Source organism: Herpailurus yagouaroundi, unplaced genomic scaffold (genome assembly GCF_014898765.1).
Source record: "Herpailurus yagouaroundi ecotype Mexico unplaced genomic scaffold, PumYag 217, whole genome shotgun sequence".
Lineage (NCBI taxonomy): Eukaryota > Metazoa > Chordata > Mammalia > Carnivora > Felidae > Herpailurus > Herpailurus yagouaroundi.
The window spans coordinates 3,343,415-3,350,133 of NW_024412448.1; the positions used below are offsets into that span (position 1 = coordinate 3,343,415).

The 6,719-nt window shown below is 59.5% G+C and overlaps 1 long non-coding RNA gene across 2 annotated transcripts; it reads left to right on the plus strand.

Moving 5' to 3' along the window:
* Positions 1–468: 468 nt before the first annotated feature.
* On the plus strand, positions 469–4,692 carry LOC121018003 (uncharacterized). Of its 2 annotated transcripts, XR_005784990.1 has the most exons (4): positions 486–1,239; positions 2,001–2,162; positions 2,740–2,851; positions 3,291–4,691. It is a non-coding gene; the product is annotated as an uncharacterized LOC121018003 (long non-coding RNA). The 2 variants fall into 2 exon arrangements; XR_005784989.1 differs by having other exon boundaries at positions 469–2,162; positions 3,291–4,692.
* Positions 4,693–6,719: the final 2,027 nt, after the last annotated feature.

Genomic DNA, 6,719 nt, shown 5'->3' on the forward strand with positions numbered 1-6,719 from the left:
TCTGATCCAGTCTAGAGTAACTCCAGAGAGAGAGAGGGAGGGTGTGAGGGAGGCTGTTGCTTTGTGAGCAGGCAGCCCGTGAAGTCACTGGCCACCCCTGAGCCGTCTGGGAGCAGCGATCACACTCCCGTCCGCCCCCCCCCCCCCCCCCCCGGGGAGGCGGGCTGACGCCACACCACCGTGTCCCCTGGGCCGAAGCCTTCGCGGACCTCGTCCCACCCGGATCCTGAGCCGGCACCGCCTCTCCGCACGGTGGCCTTGACGCAGAAGGGTCTCCCGGCCCGCGAGGCACGGCGGGGGCAGGCCCCCAGCGTGGGCTCCCCTCCGACCCACACTCTGACTCTGTCGCCGCAAAACACAGAGCAGGGTGAACCCGACCAGAGCCGGCTCTCACGCTCTCACGCCGCCTGCTCTGTGCTCTCTCGTGCCCAAGCCCTTGCCTTTGGCCCTGGGCGTGTGTCATGTGCCTCCTTCACACGGGCGGGTCGGGGAGCAGGGCCAGCGAGCAGAGCGGAGACGGGAACACGGCACTGCTGCGTCCGCCCCTGGCCTGCTCCGGGAGGCAGCCTCAGCTGGCGGGGCCCGGGGACCAGGTGCTGGCAGGGAGCAGGGCAGCCGGAGTGGCGGGCCCAGCTCAGCAGGGGTGTGTTGAGACTGACTTCTGCTGGTTTCAGGTTCCCCTCCCTGGAAGCACGGGGAGTGGGGGGGGGGGCGGCTGGAGGCTCAGGTTTCCCCCCACCATCCTCTGCTTCTTTGGTGCTGGCGGTGATTGGCCGTGGCCATGATGTCATCGCCTAATCCAAACAGAAGGGGGGTTGGTGCTGGCTGGCGTCCCCGTGCTGAGTGCAGCAGTAAATTTCATTTCAAGGCTATGATTAGGACGGTGCCCAAGAATTTCCTTTCTCTCTCCTTCCCTCCCCTCCTCTCCCCTGGCCCTCTCTTCTCCGGGATGCTGAAGGAAGGTTCGCCCGGTGGCCAGCACCGGTCCAGGCTCTTGCCGCCTTCCGTGAGGCTCCGTGACCAGCCCTGGCATGTACGGGCTCGGTCCCAGCCCCGAGACGGCACCCAGGGAGTATGGGGTGAGAATCCCTAAGGGCGCTCGTTCAACCTTGAGCTGAAACGTCAGAACAACAGAGAGAGCAGGGGTGGGGTGGCCCTGGTCATCAACGAAACGATCGGAAGACAGCAGAGCCATGAGAGGCAAGGAGAAACACAGCTCCTTAGAAAGTGAGTCGTTGGGTCCTTGTGGCCATCTCCAGATGGTTTCTGGAGTTTGGGTCTGGCCCACTGGCACCTTCAGCCCCTCCTTGGCTGGGGGGACCTGCCAGGCTCCACACCCTTTGGTGACTGCGTCTGACGCCAAAGGGACGGTCCAGCCCCCAGAGGCAGGTGGGACCATGGGAGCGGTTCCCCACCATATCCCCCTGCTTCCCTCCTCTTCCCGGGGACCCCAAGCTCTGTCCTAGGGTTCCTGGCCCCAGAGGCAAGCCTGAGAGTCAGCCACCTGAGTGTCCCCTGCATTCTCCAGCTGCCACTCAGCACACCCCCAACAAGTGTGACCTAGATGCCCACGGGGGAGGCGCTGGGGTCTGGGGGTGGTGATGTTCCTGCACCGAGCGCGCTGTGGGTCCTCGTCATTGCTCCCCTATCACATCGGACTGTGGTCTGACTCCTCGGGGACGTGGGGGGGGGGCGTCCGCGTTCCCCGACCCCCGACCTCCAGCAGACCCGAGCACTCCTTCCCCACCGAGCCTTGGTGTGGCCCAAGATCCCTCCTCGCTGTGCCCCAGGCCGCGGGCCCAGCCAGCCGAAGGCGGCGCCCAGTGGAGTTGCGTGGAGAATGGGTCGCCCTAAGAGGGAGCGGAGATGGACATGACCCGGTCACAGCTCACTGTCTGGCCTCCTTAGGCCCCTTGCGTGTCCCCTAGCAGGTTACTCGTCTTTGTGTCTGTCTTCCCCTCGACTCCCTGCTCCTTAAGGTTATTTGTTCGTTCGTTAAGCTCATTTGTTCGTTCATCGATTCAGTGAGGATGTGTTGGGCACCCGCCATCTGCCAGGCCTGTGCAGGTGCCGGGCGCCCAGAGGGAACAGACGTGGCCCGGTTCTTCCTCCAGCAGCAACCGGCCGTTAGCAGAAACGCGGACAGAAACAAGTACAAGCAGGTGCGGGTGCTTGATGGCACAGCAAGGGCATCGGCGGAGGGCGGGGGCAGGTGGTCTGGGACGCTCGCTGGGATAAACGAGACCTACAGGGTGGTCGGAGTTGTCCCATAGGGGGCAGGGGCGGTGCAGAGGACTCTCTTCCAGACGCAAGCCTGCTTGCATGAAGTCACATGGGCGGGAGGGCGTGGGGGGGGGCTCCGCACAGACCTGGGGTGGGAGCTGGGCCGGGGCTGTGGTCATGGCGGATCTGAAGGTACAAGGTGGGGGACAGACAGGCAGCAGCCGTCGGTGGTCACTCACTGCGGAGAATGATTGGAAACACATGTCCCGCCGAGAGAGCGCACATTTATTACTCAGAGCCGAGGGTTCTTGGACCACAAGGGAGTCAACAGGGAGAGGCGTGGGGAGGGGGCATGGCTGGCAGCGGGCCGTGGGGAGGGGCTCGGGGCTCCCTTCCTGGCGGGACTCGGGGCTCGCTGTCTGCACCTTGACATCCTTTGCAAGACCGCTTCTCCACCCTGGCCGTGTTCCTTCTTGCTACTTAAAAAAAAAACATTGTATTATGAAACCTCGCAAGCATACTCACATGGAGGGAGAGCCACCCATCCCCAGCTTCCAGAACCATCAGCTCATCAGCACCGGCCCCAGTGGGATCTTCTGAAGCAAATCCCAGATGTTGTAGTTCCTGGGTAAATACGGGAAGAGTTTTTTTTTTTTTTTTTTTTTTGGAAGGGTTATCTACTCTTCCTCTGTGTAGAGAAGCACGTTAGCTTTATTTCATGAGGGTTTATGTTAGGACCAGACTTTTTTTTTCTTCTCTTAGGGCAAAACCAGCTCCCCAGAGTCAGAACAATCAGGGTTTCTCTCCCATCACCGGCTGAGAGAAGCTTGTGCGCCATCGCTTAACCTCTCCCATCTCTGCTTCCTTGTTTGGAAAAACGGGACCCTCCTAGCAGTGCTGTCTAGAGGAGAGTGTAGGAGGGGGCCCAGGGCGTGGCAAGTCCTGGACGCCACTGGTGTCACGGGGCCAACAAAGAGCAGGCTGCATAAACTGGCAGGTGCTGGACCCAGGATTCAAACCCAAATCTGCCGCACTCCAAAATTTGCTACCTTTTTCTTTTCCACCAGCCATATGCCCAATCAGGGTCCACTGAACTAGGCTGCCCGGTGACTTCTGCTTGTGACCCGGAAGGCCTCTCTGCCCTGAACCCCCTCCCTTGGACACCAGGGTTGGTGGAGACCCAGGTAAGCACTTTCTTCAAGAGCTCAAGGCCCTTGGGAATGAGCAGAAAAAGGGGCTTTCCAGCCAGCGGGAGGGACAAGAGGAGGATGCCCTCCTCCTGGAGGCGGGTGAGGAAGGCTCTTCCCACCTGGGGAAGCCCAGGTGCCCTAGTGAAACCGTCTGGATCTTTGGGCTTTAAGGAATAAATATCCAGGTGGGATGTTTAGCCAAAGTGGGCTTTATTGGAAGGAAGCAGAGAACGCGGTGAGACTGACAGGTGCAGCTGTGCATCCGGGACCTGAGAGCCCCCAGGGCTCCTTCCCCCTTCCTCCTCTTGCTCCCCTGGGTGACTCAGCTCGGCCCCTCGCCTCTCCCTGGCTCTCCTGGTTCGGCTGCTCCCCTACAACCTGCCGGCCCTTTGGTTCAAAGCCTGTCATCCAGTTCATTCTCTGCTAGGGTCCCATTCTTATCAGCGTGGATCTGACCGGCCAGCCAGGGTCAGGCAGCTGGACAGGGCCTAGATCTGAAGGACAGGCCTGCTCAGAAGGGGAGTGGGAACAGCCCCTCCAAGAGGGAGGGAAGGCAGGGCCCCCACAAGGAGACACTCGGGTGGGGAGGGGGACATGAGGCCCTTGACTCCCTGCCTGGGAGGCCCTCATACCCTTGAACCCTGTGGCAGAGGGAAAAGGCATTCAGGGGGTGGGCTTCTGGAAGGCCAGACGCCAACCCCCTGGCATGGTGGCCTGGGAGAGGTTTGGTCTGCCCGAAGGGCGCCGTGGGGCCTTGGGACGTCTCAGAACCTGATGGGGGGAGAGAACCTTACTCAAGCTGGATGAGGTCCAAACCCTGGCCTTGCCCGTGGCCACAGCCCCTGGGGCAGCTGTGGAGGCCAGCAGCTGGCCCAGGCTCGGACGTCGCCTGAAAGGCATGTCCGGGGCTGCTACTCCCTAATCGGCTGCCAAAGAAAATATTTTCTGCAGGTTCCTTGTGAGCTGAGAATGAAAACACAGCACCCGGCAGGGCGGGTTGGGGGTGGGCCTGAAAGGCCTGGCTTTCTCTGAGGGTCCGGAAGACACTGGGGGATGGCGTCACTCAGGCACAGCTGGACGGCCAGGCCTGGAGGCCCAGGGGGTGGGGCAGGTGAGCAGAGACTCCGAGGGTGGGGAGCGCCCAGGACCGGGGCAGAAAATGGGACTGTTGGAAAAGTTGTGTGCTCTAAAAAGGCCAAGACGACATGACTCAGGCTGAACCTAAAAATTCCAGGGAGGAGGGCACTCGACAGGACTTCTTGCAGGGGGGGGGGTTCCTGCAGGAACTGTGGCTTCAACAAAACAGAACAAGCATAACAACTTCTTTATTTATTTATTTATTTTTTATTTATTTATTTTTTCCAACGTTTATTTTTATTTTTGGGACAGAGAGAGACAGAGCATGAACGGGGGAGGGGCAGAGAGAGAGAGAGAGACACAGAATCGGAAGCAGGCTCCAGGCTCCGAGCCATCAGCCCAGAGCCCGACGCGGGGCTCGAACTCACGGACCGCGAGATCGTGACCCGGCTGAAGTCGGACGCTTCACCGACTGCGCCACCCAGGCGCCCCAAGCATAACAACTTCTAACAGGCCGAGGCTTCAAAGTTCAGATGAACAGAAAGAAAAAATACACCAAGTCGTAGGATCGGAAAGAAACACTGTTCATATTTGGGCATCTGGCATCCATTTCTAAAGAGTGCGTGTGTGCGTGCGTGTGTATGTTTTCATACATAGAGGAACACATGGAGAGCAAGTGATGTTGCATTTTCTATTTCATAGCTTGCTTACTGTAAACCCGGGGAAGGTATCGCGAACATCTTTTGGTGCCATCAAATGGCTTCCCGCAGCATCAGTTCTAACATCTGCATGGCATTCTGGTGTAGACTGTCCCCGGGAGGCAGGAAGAAGTTTCCAGGGGCAGCTCCAGGCTTCATGGTCCTTATAGCTCCCGGTCCCAAAGAGGAAGCAGGTGGCCTCAGCCGTTGCTATGGCAAAAGACCCAAGGAAGGCTCTGATTGGCCAGGCTTGGAGCCTGTGCCCATCCTTGAGCCAATCACTGTAGCCAGCCACAGAACCAATCACTGTAGCCACTGTAGCCAGCCTTGAGCCAGCCACTGTAGCCGTGACTGGCCAGGCCTGAACCACGTGCCCATCCTGTAGCCAGGCGGGGGGTGAGGGAAAGGATGCTTAGCAGACAGAAAGCATAGAGCTCCCCCCGCCCCCCGACGGCCGACCAAAGGGCCAAGAGACGTGGTCCTTATCCGGAAGAGGCTTATAGTTCGAGGAGACCCATAAACACACAGGACCCACCGAAACAAGGGGTAAATGCCCAAATGCCCAATAGCAGGGGAGGTTGCAGGTTGCAGAGCAGACCTGTGTCGGGGTCCTCCTTCCACCAGGACGTTGGCCAATCTCCTCACTTCTCCGGACTCGGGTGTCCTCATCCGTAACACGGGAACGATGGCCTGTGCCGCACCCGTCGGGGTACGGGGAGACCGGCCCTCGCGGGCACGAGCGAGAGTGCAGTCTGGAGCCTGGCACGTAGCGCGGGCTGGGTAGGTGGGAGTTAGCGGGGCTGGAGAAGTGCCTGGAGAAGCTTCGGTGTGCAGGGTGGGTTCGTTGTAACGAGAGGTGGAAACAACCCCCAGTGTCTGTCACTGTGATGGCCGGATAGGGACGTGGGTACCCGTAACGTGGATACTATGTGGCCACAGAAAAGCACACAGCACTGACTCCTGCTACGACGGGGATGAGCCTCAAAACCGTGCAAGGAGCCGGCCGCACACACGGCCACGTACTGCACGATTCCCTCCACCCGACGGGTAAGCCTGTAGAGACCGAGTCCGTTAGGGCTGCAGGGCTCCGAGGGGAGGGGAGGGGAAGACGGCGGGGACCGGCTAAGGGCACAGGTTTTCTTTCGGAAATGATGGAAATGTTTTAGTTTTTAAAAATTTTTTAAATGCTTATTTTTGAGAGAGAGAGAGAGAGAGAGACAGAGCATGAGCGGGGGAGGGGCAGAGAGAGGGACACACAGAATCCGAAGCAGATTCCAGGCTCTGAGCCGTCAGCACAGAGCCCGACGCGGGGCTGGAACCCATGAACCGGAGATCACGATCGTGAGCCGACGTCAGACGCTTAAGCGGCTGAGCCCCCCAGGTGCCCGCGTGAAAATGTTTTAAGGTGAACCGTGGAGGCGGTTGGAGATCTGTGAATATCGCTGTCAATCATGCAGCCGTGCCCTTCCAAGGGATGAATTACACGGCATCCGGATCGTGCGTCAGTAACCGTCAAAAAGGAAGGAGAAAG